Source organism: Zingiber officinale, chromosome 6A (assembly GCF_018446385.1).
Source record: "Zingiber officinale cultivar Zhangliang chromosome 6A, Zo_v1.1, whole genome shotgun sequence".
NCBI lineage: Eukaryota > Viridiplantae > Streptophyta > Magnoliopsida > Zingiberales > Zingiberaceae > Zingiber > Zingiber officinale.
The window spans coordinates 33,809,298-33,829,700 of NC_055997.1; the positions used below are offsets into that span (position 1 = coordinate 33,809,298).

General features: G+C 39.3%; 1 pseudogene; it reads right to left on the reverse strand.

Moving 5' to 3' along the window:
* Nucleotides 1-1,424: 1,424 nt before the first annotated feature.
* LOC121993867 lies at nt 1,425-4,369 on the reverse strand (annotated as a pseudogene).
* Nucleotides 4,370-20,403: the final 16,034 nt, after the last annotated feature.

Here is a 20,403-nt window from a genome sequence, read left to right on the forward strand (position 1 = left end):
CTCTTCGCAGCTCTATATAAAGGGTCCTCACCCTTCGCCGGATGTACGCTTTCTACGATTTTTGGAGCCACTCTCTTGTTGTCGAGCTTTGCCTGACTTGAGCGTCGGAGGGTCATCGTCGGGAACCCCTTCCCGGCCCGACTTCTTTGCAGGTTCGTCGGAGGTCCGTGCGGACGGCCAGAGATCTACGCCAGCGGTTGGAGAGCGCCACGTGCCCAGCGTCCGTTGATTCAGCTTTCGGACAGGATCAGTATGCATTGTTTGTTTCTATATATCTTGCTCTATATGATGGTTTAAGTATATATAATTTGTGTTCCATGCTTTTTTTTAGTAAGGTTGCTTTTGTTCCACTATCTCAAGGATATTAGTTTTGGCTGTTGTCGATTAAACTAGTGTGTTGTCAATGAATCGTAAAATGTTGAATGATCATTGGTCATTAGTGGATTGACAATTCCCTTTAATTAACATACCATTTTGAAGATCAAGTTTCATGTTATGGTGCAATGCATCAGTCACTAAGATGTATAGTAAGGAGATGATAGGTTTTCTTAGTCGAAACTCAACTTTACAAAATGCCTATTAACAACAAGAGATTTGCATGAGACAACCAACAATTTTATCAAAGTAACCAATTTGTCAGGGAAATTGAGAAGTTTCTGAACAATGAATCAGGTGTCCAATTAACAATTGAATGTTTTCTCATAATGAAGTTTTAATAAGATAAACTTCTCGTCAGTAGTAGTTCTTCCATTTTTAATAGCTCAAAGAGACATGAAAACTCTTTCAACATAACCCATTCTATAAATGATAGCTGCCAAGTACTTAATTATAGGTTGATTAGTAAGCGCCTTAAGTTTTGTAACTTACAATCAAATTCTCTAAGGCAATATGAGCACAATTTAATTTATGTTCCATATGAACTATTGAAATGCATCCAATAGGTTTATTTAAAAATAAATATTCAGATTTTTGTGATACTCATGTTCAACACTATGGGTTTCTAGCTCGGTTGAAAGGGTGAGGATGTGAAGGGGAACACAAGTGATGGTGGAAGAGATTGAGCAAGAGAGGTATGGTGACAATCTAAATTGTCAAAAACAACATCAAGGTAGATGGTAGAGGAGTTTAAAATTAATAATTCATTCAACTGTTTTACAAATCTTGTTGATTAAGAAAAAATAGTGGCTAAGATCAATTTTATAAATTGGTTATATCTCCCAAGCAAAAGTACAAATTTTATTAAGAAAGTTACATAAGACATCACTACATATCAATTACAACTTTTCCAAAAAAAACATCCAAATATGAGTTGACTTTATTCAAACATTGATAGGGTATTGAGCATCCTCAGTACATTGTAATGGTTTCCTCTAATGATTTTCAGCATGCTCTTCCCACTATTATTTATTGAAGAAGTCACACTCTTATATAACAACTGGTTCAACCAGCACCAAAGAGATATTATCTTTCATTTTATTATCAGAATGGGTGTACTCATCGGTGTACCTATATATGTCTTCCGTTGATATGGAAAAGTTGAGTATTCTTTCAATTATAGGTCGAGCTACTGGTGTTGGATTGAGACGTTCCTTATTTAGATCCTTCCATGCTTTCTCCACTATCTCTCATAGCTTCTTGCATGCAACTTTTACATCTGTGCCATGATCTTTCATATAACATTCCACTGTAGAGGCAACATGGTCTCTCTCTTGCTCCCACTACAAATTTTTTAATTGAAACCGTCAAACATTGTTGTTAAACTATTGTACCAATATTAGAAGTGACTAAAATGATTACCTCATGTGATCTTATATCATTGAGGAGTCTACCAATTACAGAGCAAGCTTCTACGAGCTTGGGAAAACTAGAATACCACTCGAATACCTCTTTTGTTGCCACCTCTCCCATGCCCAAATACATGGAACAAATGACTAAAGAACAGGCTGAGGAGATCAATGAAACACCCAAGTGTTCATCAAGTGATGGCACATATCGATCCACGCCCCACTTAGATTCTTCAAAATATGCTATGGCTACCGCTTTAAACTATGTAAATCAAGAAAAAAGATTAGTTAATAATTTTTAGGATAACAGAATCAATATCTCTTTCCTATTAACATACATCATTTTTAAGGTATTGCACACGATACTTTTCATTAAGTTCCAACTCTGCTTCAAATTCTTCCAAAGTCTTTAATAGCTTGAGATAAAAATCCTTTATGTATTCTGGTAAAGAATCAACAGCTTGGCTATTCCACCTAAATGTAAGAAATATGAGCAAATAGGTGGTCATGATATTGGTAAAAGAGTGAATATGAGAATTTATCATTTAAATTGAATTTGTTTTACAACATTTTAGTCCTATCATGTATGATTGTACAACAACAATATTTAAGGAAACAGAAAACTATCAAAATATGGATATACTAAAAACAAACCTCTTGATCGCTTCCGTCAATAGTTGGCGCTCTTCCAATGTGCTATAGTTATCATAGATATCATCCATAACTGATAGAAGACAAAATGATTTGGTGCACATAACTCGAGCATGAGAATATTGGGGCTCGTAATATAAAGCAAGAACCCAATAATAACCTTCCACAATTCGATCACGAGCAAACTTTAATGATTTGGCAAGCGCTAAATCATTCCACCATCTTTAAACATGTCATCCAAAAAAAAATATTCATAGAGAAACAAAACAATCAGTTTATACTCCAAATATAAATAAAACATAAATTACTTGTAATTAGAACAATATAATAGAACTAACCAATTAAGGTCATGCATAAAAATCATGTGAAATCTCTGATATTAAGCAAACTTGTGCAATACTATAGTCAGTAAAGTTAAGGGGAACAATTTTTAAGTGCTATGATATTTCTATAACTATAAACCAATAATTTGAAATTCCTATCAATTGTCCTATTAGATTTATATATAATTGATATTAAATGTGAGGATTATGTTGTTTGTGTGTTCATATATATATTAGTAAAATATTTCTATAAAAAGATAAGTTAAATTTACTTACATTGAAACTTTCTTCAGTTCCTCTTGATAAAGAGATTGCAATATATTGAAATCCAACTTTGCAAGTTCTAATATGACATCATCTCGCATTTCATCCTTTTGATAATGGGCATATATATTCTTACCAAGAGGCTTGTAATTCTTCGACATAGTGGTATCTCAAGGAAAAGAGATACTTGTGTCTTTAAAGGTTGTTAAGTTCACAAAATAAAGATACTAGTTGAGACTTGGAAAAATAATTGGCTTCATCAAGTACAATCTCTCCATGTGTTGCAAGATAAGAGGCATTATATAAGCTTAGTAGTCCCTTTGCATCTCCATTCAAAGTAGATAAAAAGCTTCCATTGTTATCTTTGAACTTGTTAAAAGTATCTACAAGAGTGGGTAAACAATCAATAGTAAGTGTTCATAAAAATAATTAGTTAATTGTATTATTTTATATCAAACTATTTAACTAGTTTTATTCTCTTTGCTTTTTTAATAATAGCAATAAAAAGGGTTTACATGACAAATTTTAAATCTTAAACCTTGGCAATAATTTAGATTTTTCCAATATTATAAGTTGGCGCCTCTTGTTTTAACATCGTTTTTATTAGTAAAACATGTAAAACTTTCAATTAGGCGTATATTAATTTTTCTTAGAGTAAATTTGAATTGAATAATTAAACTAAAAATGGACTTTTTGGCAAATGATGAAACTACTGGCTGCTTATCTTGTCATATAATTAAAGAAAGACATATTTATCTTGAATTTCAATTTTATTATATATATATTGTTTTATATATAAGAACATATGTATATATAACCTAATAATTTTAACTTATTTCTATTATTACCTGCGGAAACATTATATCCATGCTGCCTAAGCAATCGAAATCTAAGAGAAGTTGTTATCATCAACCTTAAAGGTCAATCTCAATGCGCCATCTATTTCATCCTCAAAATGATAGTCCAGTCTAAGAAGTTGAATTGAATCAAGTTCATAAGTTGCAGTATGTCACTAGTGTCCTTGAACATTGTCTTTACTTTCATCTTTAATTCTTCCACTTTATTTATCATCCTTTGAAAGGACTCCTGCATCATCAAAATTATTAGATATACATCCGACAAGATATATTTAATCACCGAATATTGTCATTTGTATGTTGCAAATTAGTCTTCAAATTTTAAGAAATTTTCGAGAACATTGAATAAGTGTGAGAAGATCAATACCTGTGTTTGTGAATGAAAGGAGCTTCGGATGAAAAAATCACCCCAAACACTTGGATGATATTGTGTAGACTTACGAACTATCACTTCATTATCATCAACAAAATTTAGCGATTGCTTCTCCATCTTAATTGTGAGTAGTGATCTTTAGTGATCCTTCTCTTGATATTTATAGGCTCACTTTAAAAAAGACGAGAGTGATTTCTGATCTTTAGCTATTAATCAAATTTAGTGATTTGACAAAAACTATATTAACACTTTATTCTTCGCTGACCAAATTTACAAGGGGTAAAATTGGTATTTTCGACATATCAAACAGTGATTGTATTGTTTTTTGTGTTTAGGGAAAGATAAAGTCATGGTGTCGTGCAAAGAAGGTTTAGCACGTGAGGAAATGCACTTCAAAAGCGGTTTAAATGATTTTTGTGTTGTCTGCCGCATTATTAAAAATGCACACTAACTTGTTATCGACACTGAGGGAGATATTATCGGAAATACAAAAATTTTATTGAATTTAAATTATAAAAAAATAAATTCAATCTTATCTCTAGTTATTCTATGCTGCTATTTTTTTTAAAAAAAAATGGATTATATGACCATCGAGAAAAATAATTACTTTAATCAGAATAGACAAAGTTATAATGATCTTGTCCGGAATCTGAGCTAGATGATGATCAGGTAAGTTGTTGCTGGCGTTGACGGAGGAGCGACCGAAACACCTTTCTCGTATGTGCTTACAAAAATGGACTCCCATGTGGTGCTGACGGACGACGATGACTAAGCCGGCGGTACCTGAGCTCTGCACACACTCAGAGAAACCAGGGAAAAAGTCCTCGGATCAGGCCCTCCGACGCTCAAGTCAAATACTTTTTCCCGAGAAGAATAGTGTACCAAGGAAAAAGAAAGTAGAAGATAAGTGCGAATATGCTAGAGAGTGTATCTACGCCAGGGAGAGGGCTTACCTTTTTATATGACAGTGCGTATCTTTTGGAGTCTGACTGCTGTCAGAAAATGTCGGGTGTCAGGACTTGTCTGGTGATGGAGGACACGTGACATCCTCCTATAGACTGAATAAAGGTTCCATTTGCAGGCAACTGCAGACCGTTGGAATATTCCCTGACATTCAGCAGTTATTCTCTGACAAGAGGTTACGATTCCCTGGCCTGGTTGTCATGTAGCACCTCCTGTCCCGACCTTCTGGCCCGACCGAGAATGAATAGGGAAGCTTAGGCTATTCTGTTGGATATAAGACCTGACCTAAACCTTAAGGGGCTGGAGCTATGGTGAGATCGTCCAAGGGCCGACTGGGAGTTGACTGACCGGGATTTAGCTCACTAAGAGAAACAGGCCTGGATATAACCGAGCCGTGAGAGCCCGACCAATCGGATCCCGGTCAGATACTACTCCAACTACCCCTCATGTTTTAGACCAGGGTGTCTGATCTAGAGTCCTGGTCTGCGAGAACCCGACCGGGAACCATGTTGCTGGCGTAATCCCACGGTCCTACTTCTCTTTTCCCTAACCGTCGACTGTCACGTCCCCTTGACTTATGACTGCCACGTCCCCTTGACTTTCTGACTGCCACGCCCCCTTGACTTCTGACGGTCACGTCCCCTTGACTTCTGACTGTCATGTCCCCTTGACTTCTGATCGCCCAACTTTATCGAACCCCACCATTATGCACCATATCACAAGTCTCCCCCAAGTCTAGTCGAAGGAGGCTCAGGTCCGACTGTCTAGACTCAGGCTTTGATTTACTTGTTCCACTATAATTTCCTTAAATGTTACTCTTCACCATAGTGTCCACTATACTTCATTAAATACTTCATTAAAAAAATGCAACTCTGGTCGACCTTCAATCTTTGTTTCTTTTTCCTTTTTTCCTTGCTTTCCTAACACTTCTTTATTTGCTAATAACCTGCTTAGGATGCGGGTGTAAGAGGCAGATCCATGAGTTATTAAGCGCGGTAGTGTATTTGTTTATAGCTTGTGCAAGGGTGTGCAAGCGAGAGTCTAACATCTTATAACTCGTACTGGGATGAGAGTCTGGGGGCATGAGAGCAGACTCACTTATAACTCGCGCTGTAGCGAGAGTCTGGAATCCCGACTAAGAGATCATTGGTCATGAGAGCATGCTCACTTATAACTCGCGTTGGGATGAGAGTCTAGAGGTGTGAGAGCAAGCTCAATTATAACTCGCGCTGGAGCGAGAGTCTGGAGGCGTGAGAGCAAGCTCACTTATAACTCGCCCTGAGGCAAGAGTCTGGAAGCCTGGCCGAGAGGTTGTTGGTTGTGAGAGCAAGCTCACTTATAACTCACGTTGGGGCGAGAGTCTGGAAGTCCGACCGAGAGGTCGTTGGTTGTGAGAGCAAGCTCACTTATAACTCGCGCTGGGACGAGAGTCTGGAAGCTCGACCGATAGGTTGTTGGTCATGAGAGCATGCTCACTTATAACTCGTGCTGGGGAGAGAGTCTGGAGGTGCGAGAGCATGCTCGCTTATAACTCGCGCTGGGGCGAGAGTCTGGAGGCGTGAGAGTAAGCTCACTTATAACTCATGCTCGGGCAAGTGTCTGGAGGTGTGAGAGCATGTTCACTTATAACTCGCGCTAGGGCGAGAGTCTGGAGGCGTGAGAGCAAACTCACATATAACTCATGTTGGGGCGAGAGTCCAGAAGCCCGACCGAGAGGTCGTTAGTCGTGAGAACAAGCTCACTTATAACTCGCGCTAGGGAGAGAGTCTGAAAGCCCGACCGAGAGGTCGTTGGTCGTGAGAGATCTCACTTATAACTCGCGTTGGAAAGAAAGTCTGTAAGCCTGACCGAGAGGTCGCTGGTTGTGAGAGCATGCTCACTTATAACTCGTGCTAGGGTGAGAGTCTGGAGCCGTGAGAGCATGTTCACTTATAACTCGAACTGGGGCGAGAATCTGGAGGCGTGAGAGCAAGCTCACTTATAACTTGCGCTGGGGCGAGAGTCTGGAAGCCTGACCAAGACGTCGTTGGTCGTAAGAGCAAGCTCACTTATAACTTGCGCTGGGGCAAGAGTCTGGAGGCGTGAGAGCAAGTTCACTTATAACTCACCCTGGGGCAAGATTCTGGAGGCGTGAGAGCATGCTCACTTATAACTCGTGCTGAGGTGAGAGTCTGGAGGCGTGAGAGCAAGCTCACTTATAACTCGTGCTAGGGCGAGAGTCTGGAAGCCCGACCGAGAGGTCGTTGGTCGTGAGAGCAAGCTCACTTATAACTCACAATTGGGTGAGAGTCTGGAAGCTTGATCGAGAGGTCGTTGGTTATGAGAGCATGCTCACTTATAATTCACGTTGGGGTGAGAGTCTGGAGGCGTGAGAGCATGCTCATTTATAACTCGCGCTCGAACGAGAGTCTTGAGGCATGAGAGCATACTCACTTATAACTCGCACTGCAACGAGAGTATGGAGGCGTGAGAGCAAGCTCACTTATAACTCACGCTGGGGTGAGAGTCTGGAGGCGTGAGAGCAAGTTCACTTATAACTCGCACTGGGGAAAGAGTCTGGAAGAGCGATCGAGAGGTCGTTGGTCGTGAGAGCAAGCTCACTTATAACCCGCGCTGGGGCGAGAGTCTGGAAGCCCGACCGAGAGGTCGTTGGTCGTGAGAGCATGCTCACTTATAACTCGCGCTAGAGTGAGAGTATGGAGGCGTGAGAGTATGCTCACTTATAACTCAAGATGGGATGAGAGTCTAGAGGCGTGAGAGCAAGCTCACTTATAACTCACGCTTGGGCGAGAGTCTGGAATCCTAACCAACCTGACTAGGAAGCAATCTAGAGACCTGACTCGGAAGCGATCTGGATGTCTGACCAGGAATTGATTATCTGGGAGCCTGACTAGGACTTGATTTGGAGATCCGACCAAGAGCCAATTTAGAGACCTGACCAGGAATTGATTATCTGGGGGCCTGACTAGGATTTGATCTGGAGATTTGACCAAGAAACAGTCTGGCGACCTGACCAGGAAGTGATCTGGAGGTCTGACCAGGACTTAATTTGGAGACCTGACCAGGAAGTGATCTGGAAGTCTGACCAGGACTTGATTTGGAGACCTGACTAGGAATGAATCTGGAGGTCTGGCCTGGACTGAATATGGAGGTCTAACCAGAAAGTGAGTCAGACGAGTAATATCTGTGACTTGAAGAGATTGTGCTCGAGGACTTAGCTTAATGCTCCTGCGACCATAAAGGGCAATACATAAGGTTTTAATCAAATTTAAACCTTACTCTGATTTTGAGGAGGCATAAAGGCACCGAATTTGGAGCGACACTTCTCACCGTCTTCTTCTTTGTTCCCCGAGATAGTCGCATGGAATTTTTAGTCTCGGAGACATGATCTTCACAAGGTAGGGCATTCCTGTTCGCATATCCCCCTCCATGATTTTCTTGTCGCTTCATCATAAATGTCGATTCATAGAGAGATGCCACGTGCCCCATGAACTTAACTCGTCATAATATATGACGCACGCTTTTTGCACGTGACCCCAAATCGCTTCCTCTTCTTGATCTGACGGCTGACGTGTGCTATGCCATTTCAGTTGTCCAGCCCACTTCCTGATGTTTCCTAAGGGTTTTGGTTTAAAAACCCTAAAGGTTGTCCGTCGTCGTTCCTCATCGCTCTGACTTCCTTCGAGCTTTATTTTCCTTCTCGTTTTCACTTGCTCGCCTTCTTCTTCATGCATTTCCTTTGTACTCTATAAGTACTCTTCTTCCTTCATTCCCCACTCCTTACAATCCTAGAATGGCTGGTGAAATGGAGGTTCCCTAGTATGCATACTTTCATTTTGACATGGATAGGAGTGACCTTAAGGCGATTCAGTCGAGTCTGGAACTTTTTAAGGCCTACAAGCTCCATCCTCCAGGACTCGATGATCATCCTTCCTCCCCTTTTTTAATGACCAATTCCTTGGCGGCCTCCACTTCCCTATCCATCCATTCTTTTCTTCCATGAGCCAATACTTTAGCGTTTCATTATCCCAATTCGCCCCCAACGCCTTCTGCGCTATGTGTGGAATGGTGATCCTCTGTCGCCTATATCAAATCCCCCTGACCCCGTAGTTTGTTCACCATTTTTACACCCTCAAACGCTCAGAGCTAGGTGTTTTCATGGTGTAGTCCAGGGTCAGGTACAAGTTTTTTGAAGGGATGCCTTCTTCCAACAAATGTTGGAAGTCTAGATTTTTTTTTATGTCCAATTGCCCGAGCCAGCATCCTGGCCAGCTGAGTGGAGCTATACTTTTCCCACTCCCTTTGAGCTATGCGACCACCAACATCAACCACCTTGCCACACAGCTTCTGAAAAGTTGGAGGGCATGCAACTGCGGCTCTCCTTTCTGCTACGAGAGAGCATGTTGTACAATTTTGGGCTCAACCCCATCCAGACGCCTCTAGGCACTCCTTTTGGTAAGCTCCAATGCCCCCGCTTCCAGGTCTTCGCTAACTGAGATATTTTCTTTTTGTTTTATAGAAGCGGTCATGTTTCGCACCTACACCCTTGATTCTTCTAAGCTGACTAGCGATATTCTGAAGAAACTAGGCCCCGAGATTTTGGTGGAACATGAGGTTCCTCATGCTCCGCAGGTTAGCGCCTCAGCAGAGGCCTCCTATCAACCGTCCAGGGACCCAGCGACCCTTGGAACCGAATCGCTCCCTATCGAAGTGACCGCGAGTGAGAGGGCCCCCTCTCCTCCTCCTGAGAAGCGTCTACACCTCCAGCGCAAAAGGAAAAATTCATCCCATCACTCCAATCTTCTCCGTCGAGGCCTCCTCTTTCTTCCAAGGCCAAAGCAAAAACCCCTGCTTGGGTAACCCCTCCTCCAGTGATAGAGGTTGTGACCACTTCTTGTTACGCTCCGCAAGTGTACGGAAATGTCGCAAGTAATATAAAAGATTATCGTATCCACAGGGACTGGAATAAGCACTAGAAATGTCTCAATGCGAATTAGCTAAACAACTATCCAATCGTTTCAGATGCAAAGTGAAAGTAAACAAATCTAATATTAAAGATCAACAAACAAGAGTTTAGTGTTTTGGGTTATGATAAGGGAGATTCTAGGAGTTTCGGTTTCTTTGTAAGGTTTCTTGAATGTAAATGGTTCACCAATTCTTATCCCTCAATTGCCAAACACTTGTAGAAAGTTGCCGGTTTTCTCTTGCAATAGATAACCGGCTAAGGACTGAGAAATGTATCTAAATATGATCAATTAGACGTGAACCTACGTTGTTCTTACACAGAAGCGCACCTATTACTATGCCTTCCTCGGATATCAACATAGAAGCCCACAACTTATTAATCTATCAAGATACAAGAAACTAATCACAAAATACATCATACTCTCTTGAATATTCCTATTTCCTCTTCAAGATTATCCCTCAAACGTCCTTACACGGGCTTGCACCTGTCACGTGGATCCCTCGGATGATCGAGTGAGAGTTTATCTTTACAAAGTCCACAAGAAATCCAAACAATCAATCAAGAATGAGAATTAAGCACAAATCACCATTAATCATTCAAGATCTAATTGATACAAGCAAGACAATGTCATTGAAACAAGAAAATGGCAAATCCACAAGAGATTACATCAATCCATCATACAAATACTCCCTTAATCCTAGAATACAAGATCTACTCCATGAATCGAGGAAGAATACCCGAAGAAATAAAGATTACAAGCATTTCTTAAATCCCCAATCCAAGAAACCAAGAAAAGGGGGAAAGAGAAAACTTATCTACGAAGAAGCCTCGTCTTCGGATCCAATCCTCGCTCCGGAGTCGAAATCGTCAAGAACTCCCTTAGAATCGCCCAGAAATACTCCCAAGAATGGGAGGAAACCACCAAATCTTGCCTTCTCCCAAAGGGGGAGAGATCCCCTTTCAATTCATGAAGGAAGGTTTAAATAGAGGAGGAAATCGGGCGCCACACGGCCCTACGACACGGCCGTGTGAGATTCACACGGCCATGTCCAGTTCCCTCTCTGCCAAAGCTGCACGGCCGTGTGACTCCACACGGTCAGGACCCTACTGTTCTCTGGAAGTGCTACACGACCGTGTGGTGCACACGGCCACCACCTGCTTGGTCTCTGGAAACCTCACACGGCCGTGTAGATGCACACGGCCACCACCTGCTTGGCCTCTGGAAACCTCACACGCCGTGTAGATGCACACGGCCATGTAAAGCATCTGCTCTGATTTCTTCAAATCAAGACACGGCCGTGTGAGATTCACACGGCCATGTCCTCTTCCCTTCCTGTTAAGACCACACGGCCATGTGTGGTACACGGCCTGATGCTCTCTCCCTTCAATTACTTCCAAGCTTGCCCGAGGACGCATAATCTTCACCAATTTCGACTCCTGTGTACAGAAAATGCACAAAAAGCAGATCTCCGAACCAAAAGAGTAAATATGCTAAAAGGAAAGCTAGAAGTATAAAAATGCATAGATCAAGCATGCTCAAAGTATGTAAATGTGCGTAAAATCATGCATAAAAGAGTATATAATCTACGCACATCACACCCCCAGACTTAAACCTTTGCTTGTCCTCAAGCAAAATGCTGCAGTCTAAATTCATATGTTCTACAACACATTCATAAAACTTAGTGCACTTTCCTAATTCTATCAAAAAGTTTCATTAACAAGCATGATCATGGAAATAAGTAAAGTATGGTTCAAGCATAAGAATCTTGTGCACAGTGTAAAAGTAACTCAACACCCTTCAAGTTTCAATCCATGTCCTAGTCAAGTCGTCATCAAATTTGAATTCCTAATGTTTCCAGTGAAAGAAAAGTAACCAGTGATAGGCACTTACTCACCATTCACTTGGTTCATATTTCTCAACTAACCCAAGGTCTCAAAGGTGTGTTCAATCTCAAGAGAAGCTAAGCAGTCATTTCCCCAGTAACCTAACTCGGTCTCAAAGGGGTGACTTGCTAGATTCCACTCATGACAACTGTTTTTTATATCCCTTATTTTTTTTATTTATTTTTTTATAAGTGTTTGCATTGTGCAAACCTTATTCACAAATGTACTTTTAGCACACATGTTGGGATATTTTAATTTTTCCAAATGAGCTTTAATGATTTGAGCCTCATCCAGTAACCAAAATGAAAGTTGAGAAATCACCATGGAAACCAAGTACTAAGCAAACAAGATGAATCATGACTATTTCAATGACATCAACTATTCAAGCATCAAGCACAAGTGTAGTGAAGATAAAATCCTTAAGGTTGAACCAAAACTAAAACTCATCACCATAAGATTCTTAGCTTATTAATGCTTCCCAAGATAGAAAAAAGAACTACACAAAGTTTACTACTAGCATCATTCGAACATCATGAATCAAGACAATAATCGTGCTAACATTTCACTTGAATCCAAGAAAGCATATAAGTGAAGATTTGATGTTCTCAAAAAATTTTTTTTTTGCCATGATTATTTCAAAAACAAGCAAAATAAAGCAACAAGCAATGAAAATAAGAACCAACATGAAAAACTAACAAAAACTAAAAACTGAAAACCAAACTAAACAGTACATGACACCCCCCCAAACTTAAACTTTTCATTGTCCCAATGAAAACTAAAAACAATGTGGAGGAGATTTTAAGAGAAGTTACCAAGTGATGAGCTCCAAATGGTTGACATTCATGTTTTTAAAGATACTCCTCCATCCAATACTCACATTCCTCCACAACTTTGAATTCTACAACAATAAGATAGACAAGAAAAATTAAGTAGAGGATACATGCTTATTATAAAGAGAGAACTAAAGACATAAAAGAAAATAAGGAAAATGAACTTGGGTTGCCTCCCAAGAAGCGCTTGTTTAAGGTCATTAGCTCGACCACCTCATTAGATTTATCTAAATCTTGCTCTTGGAGGGGTAAGATATTTTAGAACCCTCCTACCAAGGGCTCTTATTATGGAGGGAGCTTTCAATATTGGAGTTAAAAAGTGAAGTATCGCCCTCTCCATCTTTGCCTTCTTTAAAGTTCTTTCAGGTGGTCGAAGACGGTTCAGTATGAACTTCCAATTATTGGCTTCTTGAAAACCTTCACACTGAAAAGAAAAACAAACCTCCCACAAGCATGTTATATAAGAAGGAACTAGAACCATATTAGTATGAATTGAGTATGTATCAAAAAATGAATCACATCCAACAAAATCAATTATAGGTACATCTATGAAATTTTCTAAAAGATCACTAAGAATACTAACCTTGCATTGTTGAGATGTACCTGAAAGTTCTAAACAATGAGATGTGACTTCTTCAGAATTATATAGTGTCTCTAGCTCAGACTCAAATGGTGGTGCTTCTGAAAATGGTGATTCTTGGCACTTTGCTTCCATTGCATAAGTCCCTACACAATTATCATCAACCAATTCTATTCTTACACATTCCATAGTATCAATTGGTTGTGTGACCAAAGGAGGTGATCCTTGGGACATATCCTCCATAGTACATGTCCCTACACTTTTATCCACCACATCATCATCATAAGTAGTGAATAGTCCACTAACATCAATATCATCAATAGAGGAATCAACAACTTTATTGGAATTTTGTAGTAGTAGTCGTAAAGCTAAGATTCCCCGTTGTACCATTAGCTCTTCAGAATCTTGTGTTGTGGTCTTCATCTGATTGGGAGCAAGAGTATTTGAGTTTTGGGAGCCCTCCCAAACAATTGGCTCATCAAATTGTGAACGATGTGGTCCATCTAATGAAGAATCATCCTGAAATTTTGACAAACCCTGATTTACTTGGGAAGTATACTCAACATTTTGTATGTAGTTGTAGTCCAAATTTTGTTGATTCATCCAAAAGTGATTATAATGTTGAGGAGGGTCAGAGATCTGCTGTTGGAATAATGACTGCTCACTCTGCTCTGAAATTAGCTGGGGTTGAAGGTACTGAATTTGATGATCTTCCCAGTCATAGCCATAAGTATCAGGAACTTGCTCATATGTATCTTGATATTGAGGTTGAACCAAACACTGAAGTTCCGGAGTTATAGCAGTCTTTTGAAAAAAATGGCAAATAGCAGCTGGATGAGATGTGCTACCACACACTCCACAAAGAAACTCAAATTGATCATCTTCTGAACCATAATATTCATCAATGGAAGATCTTACGCTCATGGGTGTGAAAAATTCTCTTGAAGCCCTACTTGACATGTTAGTGCTCTAGATATCTAAAAAAAATTACAATCAAAACTCAAAATGCAGAATTAAAGACAAGAAAGAAAATGCATAATGAAAAACAAGAAAGAAAATGCAGAATTTAAATTGCATGAAAGAAAGTGCATAATGAAAACAAGAAAGAAAAGATAAAAGGAAAAAGAAAAATGCCTAGAATAATTCATATGCTAAAGATTGCAAGATATGTTTACAAAAGAAAAGAAGAAAGAAACTAGATCAAAAGAGAAAAGAGAGAAAAGTTAGATTAGAGTGCTAGAAATCAAGAATGCAAAGTTAGAATTAGAATTAGAATTGCAAAAAAAAGAATTGTCAAGAATGTTATTCAAGAAAAGAAAAGCTTATAGAAATAGAATTCTAAAGTTACAACTTTGAAAATGTAAAGAAAAAAGAAAAGTTATGTTTAGTCTAACTCAATTGATAATTCCTAATGTTATAGCACAGTCCCCGGCAACGGCGCCAAAAACTTGTTACGCTCCGCAAGTGTACGGAAATGTCACAAGTAATATAAAAGATTATCGTATCCACAGGGACTGGAATAAGCACTAAAAATATCTCAATGCGAATTAGCTAAACAACTATTCAATCGTTTCAGATGCAAAGTGAAAGTAAACAAATCTAATATTAAAGATCAACAAACAAGAGTTTAGTGTTTTGGGTTATGATAAGGGAGATTCTAGGAGTTTCAGTTTCTTTGTAAGGTTTCTTGAATGTAAATGGTTCACCAATTCTTATCCCTCAATTGCCAAACACTTGTAAAAAGTTGTCGGTTCTCTCTTGCAATAGATAACCGGCTAAGGACTGAGAAATGTATCTAAATATGATCAATTAGACGTGAACCTACGTTGTCCTTACACAGAAGCGCACCTATTACTATGCCTTCCTCGGATATCAACATAGAAGCCCACAACTTATTAATCTATCAAGATACAAGAAACTAATCACAAAATCCATCCTACTCTCTTGAATATTCCTATTTCCTCTTCAAGATTATCCCTCAAACGTCCTTACACAGGCTTGCACCTGTCACGTGGATCCCTCGGATGATCGAGTGAGAGTTTATCTTTACAAAGTCCACAAGAAATCCAAACAATCAATCAAGAATGAAAATTAAGCACAAATCACCATTAATCATTCAAGATCTAATTGATACAAGCAAGACAATGTCATTGAAACAAGAAAATGGAAAATCCACAAGAGATTACATCAATCCATCATACAAATACTCCTTTAATCCTAGAATACAAGATCTACTCCATGAATCGAGGAAGAATACCCGAAGAAATAAAGATTACAAGCATTTCTTAAATCCCCAATCCAAGAAACCAAGAAAAGGGGGAAAGAGAAAACTTATCTACGAAGAAGCCTCGTCTTCGGATCCAATCCTCGCTCCTAGTTGCATAGATTCTGCACTACTAGAAAGGAATTCATATGAGCTGGGTAGTAAATCAGATTTAAGAAATTAATAACATTGTGAAGTCCTTGAGAATCGAACCTGGAGTCTACTCACCAATTTAGTTTGAAAAAGACTTTAGTTAATATTTGAAATCAAAAAAATTGTTACGACACTAATTTTGGTTATCAAATTTGGCGCCGTTACCGGGGACCTAATGGTGGTTGTTAATTCTTAGTTTGATATCTACTCTTTACTACTTTATTAACTGATGTTTTAGTTGATAGAGTAGAGCGCAGTTTATGACCAGAAAGAACAATCAAGATTTGGTCCAGTTTGATCCAGAAATTGAAAGAAGTTTTCATATACGACACAGAGCTCAGAGAGGACAGTCTTCTACTTCTAATTCTATGTCTGCATATCCTTCAAGGAGAATGGTGCTTGGTCATGGCAGTACGCTGAGGGAATTGCCAGCTCCTGATGGCTCACATCAGCCTCTTTGCATTGAGTATCCTGAGTTAGAAGTTGATTTTGAGTTAAGATCAGGTACTATACACTTGTTGCCTAAATTCCATGGACATTCAGGTGAGGATCCAAATCGACATCTACAGGAATTCCACGTGGTATGCTTTACAATGAAACCTCAGGGAATTTCGAAGGAGGATATTAAACTAAGAGCATTTCCATTTTCTTTGGCTAATGCAGCTAAGGATTGGCTATTCTATTTGCCTTCAGGGACTATCACTTGTTGGAATGATATGAGGAGGGTATTTCTGGATAAATTTTTTCCTGCTTCTAGAATAGCATCAATTAGAAAAAGCATTTGTGGAATTCAGCAAGCTACTGGTGAAACACTTCATGAATATTGGGAGAGGTTTAAAAGGTTATGTGCAAGCTGTCCACAACATCAAATAAGTGATCAATTGTTAATTCAGTATTTTTATGAAGGGTTATTACTTATGGATAAGAGCATGATAGATGCTGCTAGTGGAGGAGCTTTAGTGAATAAGACGCCTAATGATGCTAGAGATTTGATAGAAACTATGGCAGCAAATTACCAGCAATTTGGTACAAGACCTATGGTAGCAAGGGGTGTTCATGAAGCTCAGATTTTACACTCAGGATAGAGTAGAATTGAGAGTAGATTAGAGGAAATGTTGAATAGAATTGAGTTGGCAGCAGCTCAGATGACATTGAACCGACAACCCCAACAGCAAGTTGCAGAATCTGTGCAGACAGTTAAAATATGTGGATTCTGTGCCAGTAGTTGGCATTCAACGGATACTTGTCCTAGCTTGCAACTGGAGGAATATAATTCGGCGGCTGAGCAATCTGTGGCAGCAGCTAGTGTTTTTCCTAATCGTCCGCAGTATCAGCAAGGCAATCAACAAGTGAAGTATGATCCTATGTCACCGACTTATAATCCAGGATGGAGAGATCATCCAAACCTGAGGTATGGAAATATATCAACTGCTCAGCAGTTTTTTCCACAACAAAGTCAGAATAACAATTTTTCAGGTAATCAGAGACCACCAGGGTTTTACAATAACACAGTTCCGAACAGAATACAACCATTTCAACAGTTTCAACAACCCGTTCCACCATTTCAGCAGTTAAGGAAATATTTTCCTTCAACTCAAACTGATTTTTCAGTACAAGATATGAAAGAGATTATGCAGCAAATGATGCTCCATCAACAACAACTTATATTGCAATGTACACATTCAATTCAGCAACAACAGCGGACTGATGCAGCATTGCAGAATATTGAAAGACAAGTGAGTCAACTGGTTTCTGCACAGGGACAAACTCAATTACAGACCTCAAGCCAGTTGCCTTCCCAAACCATTCCAAATCCAAGAGGAAATGTGAGTGCTATCATTCTACGAAATGGGAAGAATGTTTCTGAGAATAAACAGGAAAGTTCAGCTGAGTGTTTAAAAGATTTGGACTCAGATTTGCAGATTAAATTTGGTTCTGTTCCTAAATCTGTTGCGCTGCAGATTCCAGTGGTGGAACAGGAGCAGACAGAGATTCAGTTACCATTTCCTTAAAGGTCGGTAAAATCTGGGAAGGGTAAAGCTGTTGAAAAGTCTAGAGAATTTCAAGAGATGATGGAAATTTTTAGTAGAGTAGAAGTAAACATTCCTCTACTGAAAGCAATCAAACATATTCCGAAGTACGCAAAATTTCTGAAGGATTTGTGTGTTAATAAGAAGAAACTTAAAGGTGATGAGTTGGTTAGTGCAGGGGAAAGTGTTTCTGCATTATTTCAGGCTATGCCTCAAAAATGCAGGGATCTTGGAGTTTTTACCATTCCGTGTAAAATTGGAGAAAACAGTTTTGAAGATGCTATGGTGGATCTTGGGGCATCCATTAATGTAATGCCGAAATCAGTGTTCCAGGCTCTTGGAATTGGTCCTCTTCAGCCAACAGGAGTTGTGATCCAATTGGCAAACCGAAGCTTTGCTCATCCAGTAGGAGTGATTGAAGATGTGTTGGTCAAGGTCAAGGAATTGATTTTTCATGCAGATTTCTATGTTTTAGATATGGAGGGAGATGCCTTATCAAGTCATGTGCCAATTATTTTGGGGAGGGCATTTTTGAAGACGGCAAAGACTAAAATTGATGTTCATGCTGGAACTTTGTCAATGAAATTTGGTGAAACCATAGTTCAGTATAATATCTTGGATGCCATGAAATATCCAGTAGAGGATCATTCCTTGTTGAGTATAGAGTTATTTGATGAGCTGGAAGATGGGTTAGATGGTTACTTGCTAGAATGTGCTACCCTTTTTAATGATTTTGGAGACGATCTGAGTACAGAATGCAGAGATAGTTTGGATCAGTGTGTTCCAGAGACAAAGGACTATGAGGAAATTTGTGTAGCTGAGGTCGAATCTGGAAAAACACTTCCTTCTGTTTTGCAGCCACCAAAGTTGGAGTTGAAGGTTCTTCCGAGCCATTTGAAATATGCTTATTTAAGGAAGGATGAACAATTACCGGTTATTATTTCCAAAGATCTTGATGTTGTACAGGAGGAGAGATTGTTAAATGTTTTGAGGCACAATCAAAAGGCAATTGGGTGGACTCTTGCAGATTTGACAGGAATTAGTTCTTCTATTTGTACACATAGGATTCTGTTGGAAGATGATGCTAAACCTGTACGACAACCACAAAGGAGGCTTAACCCGATTATTCTTGATGTGGTTAAAAAAGAAGTTATGAAGTTGTTGTAAGCTGAGATTATCTATCCTATTTCGGGCAGCAAGTGGGTAAGTCCAGTGCAGGTGGTGCCTAAAAAATTAGGAATTACTGTGGTGGCAAATGAGGGTAATGAATTGATTCCTACAAGGGTACAAAATAGTTGGAGAGTGTGTATTGACTATAGGAGACTTAATCAATCAACAAGGAAGGATCATTTCCCATTGCCTTTTATTGATCAGATGTTGGAGAGGTTAGCAGGGAAGACACATTATTATTTTTGGATGGATATTCAGGATATTTTCATATTTGTATAGCACCTGAAGATCAAGAGAAGACCACTTTTACATGCCCTTTCGGGACTTTTGCTTATAGAAGAATGTCGTTTGGATTGTTTAATGCCCCAGGTACTTTTCAAAGGTGCATGGTAAGTATTTTTGCTGATCTTCTTGAGCATTGCATGGAGGTGTTTATGGACGACTTTACTGGGTATGGTTCTTCATTTGATACATGCTTAGATAGTTTATCTTGTGTTTTGCATAGATGTGTAGAAAAGAATTTGGTTTTGAATTTTGAAAAGTGTCATTTCATGGTCCAGCATGGTATAGTTTTGGGTCATATTGTTTCTGAAAAAGGTATTGAGGTAGATCCGGCTAAAATTAGTGTAATTACTGCTTTATCATATCCCACATGTGTGCGGGAAGTTCGTTCTTTTCTTGGGCATGCAGGTTTTTATAGAAGATTTATCAAAGATTTTAGTACTATTGCTTTACCTTTGTCACGATTGTTGCAGAAGGATGTGGAGTTTGTGTTTGATGAAAAATTCAAAGAAGCTTTTGATAGACTCAGGGAAGCTCTTATTTCTTCTCCTATTATGTGTGCTCCTGATTGGTTGCTACCTTTTGAACTTATGTGTGACGCTTCTAATTTTGCAGTTGGAGCAGTTCTAGCTCAAAGAGTTAACGGAGCGCCTCATGTTATTAGCTATGCATCAAAGACATTGGATTCTGCTCAAAGCAACTATACAACAACGGAGAAAGAGCTTTTAGCTATTGTTTTTGCTTTGGACAAATTTTGGTCTTATCTTCTTTGTTCTCATGTTATTGTTTTTTCTGATCATGCAGCTCTCAAGTTTCTTCTCAAGAAGAAAGATTCAAAGCCTCGATTGATTCGTTGGATGCTTTTACTTCAAGAGTTTGACATTGAAATACGAGATAGGAGCGGGAAGGAGAACTTGGTGGCAGACCATTTGAGTAGGATTGGAAGTAAAATGGATACTATACCAATTGTGGACGCATTTCCTGATGAACATCTTTTCCGACTACAAGGTAGATTGCCATGGTATGCTGA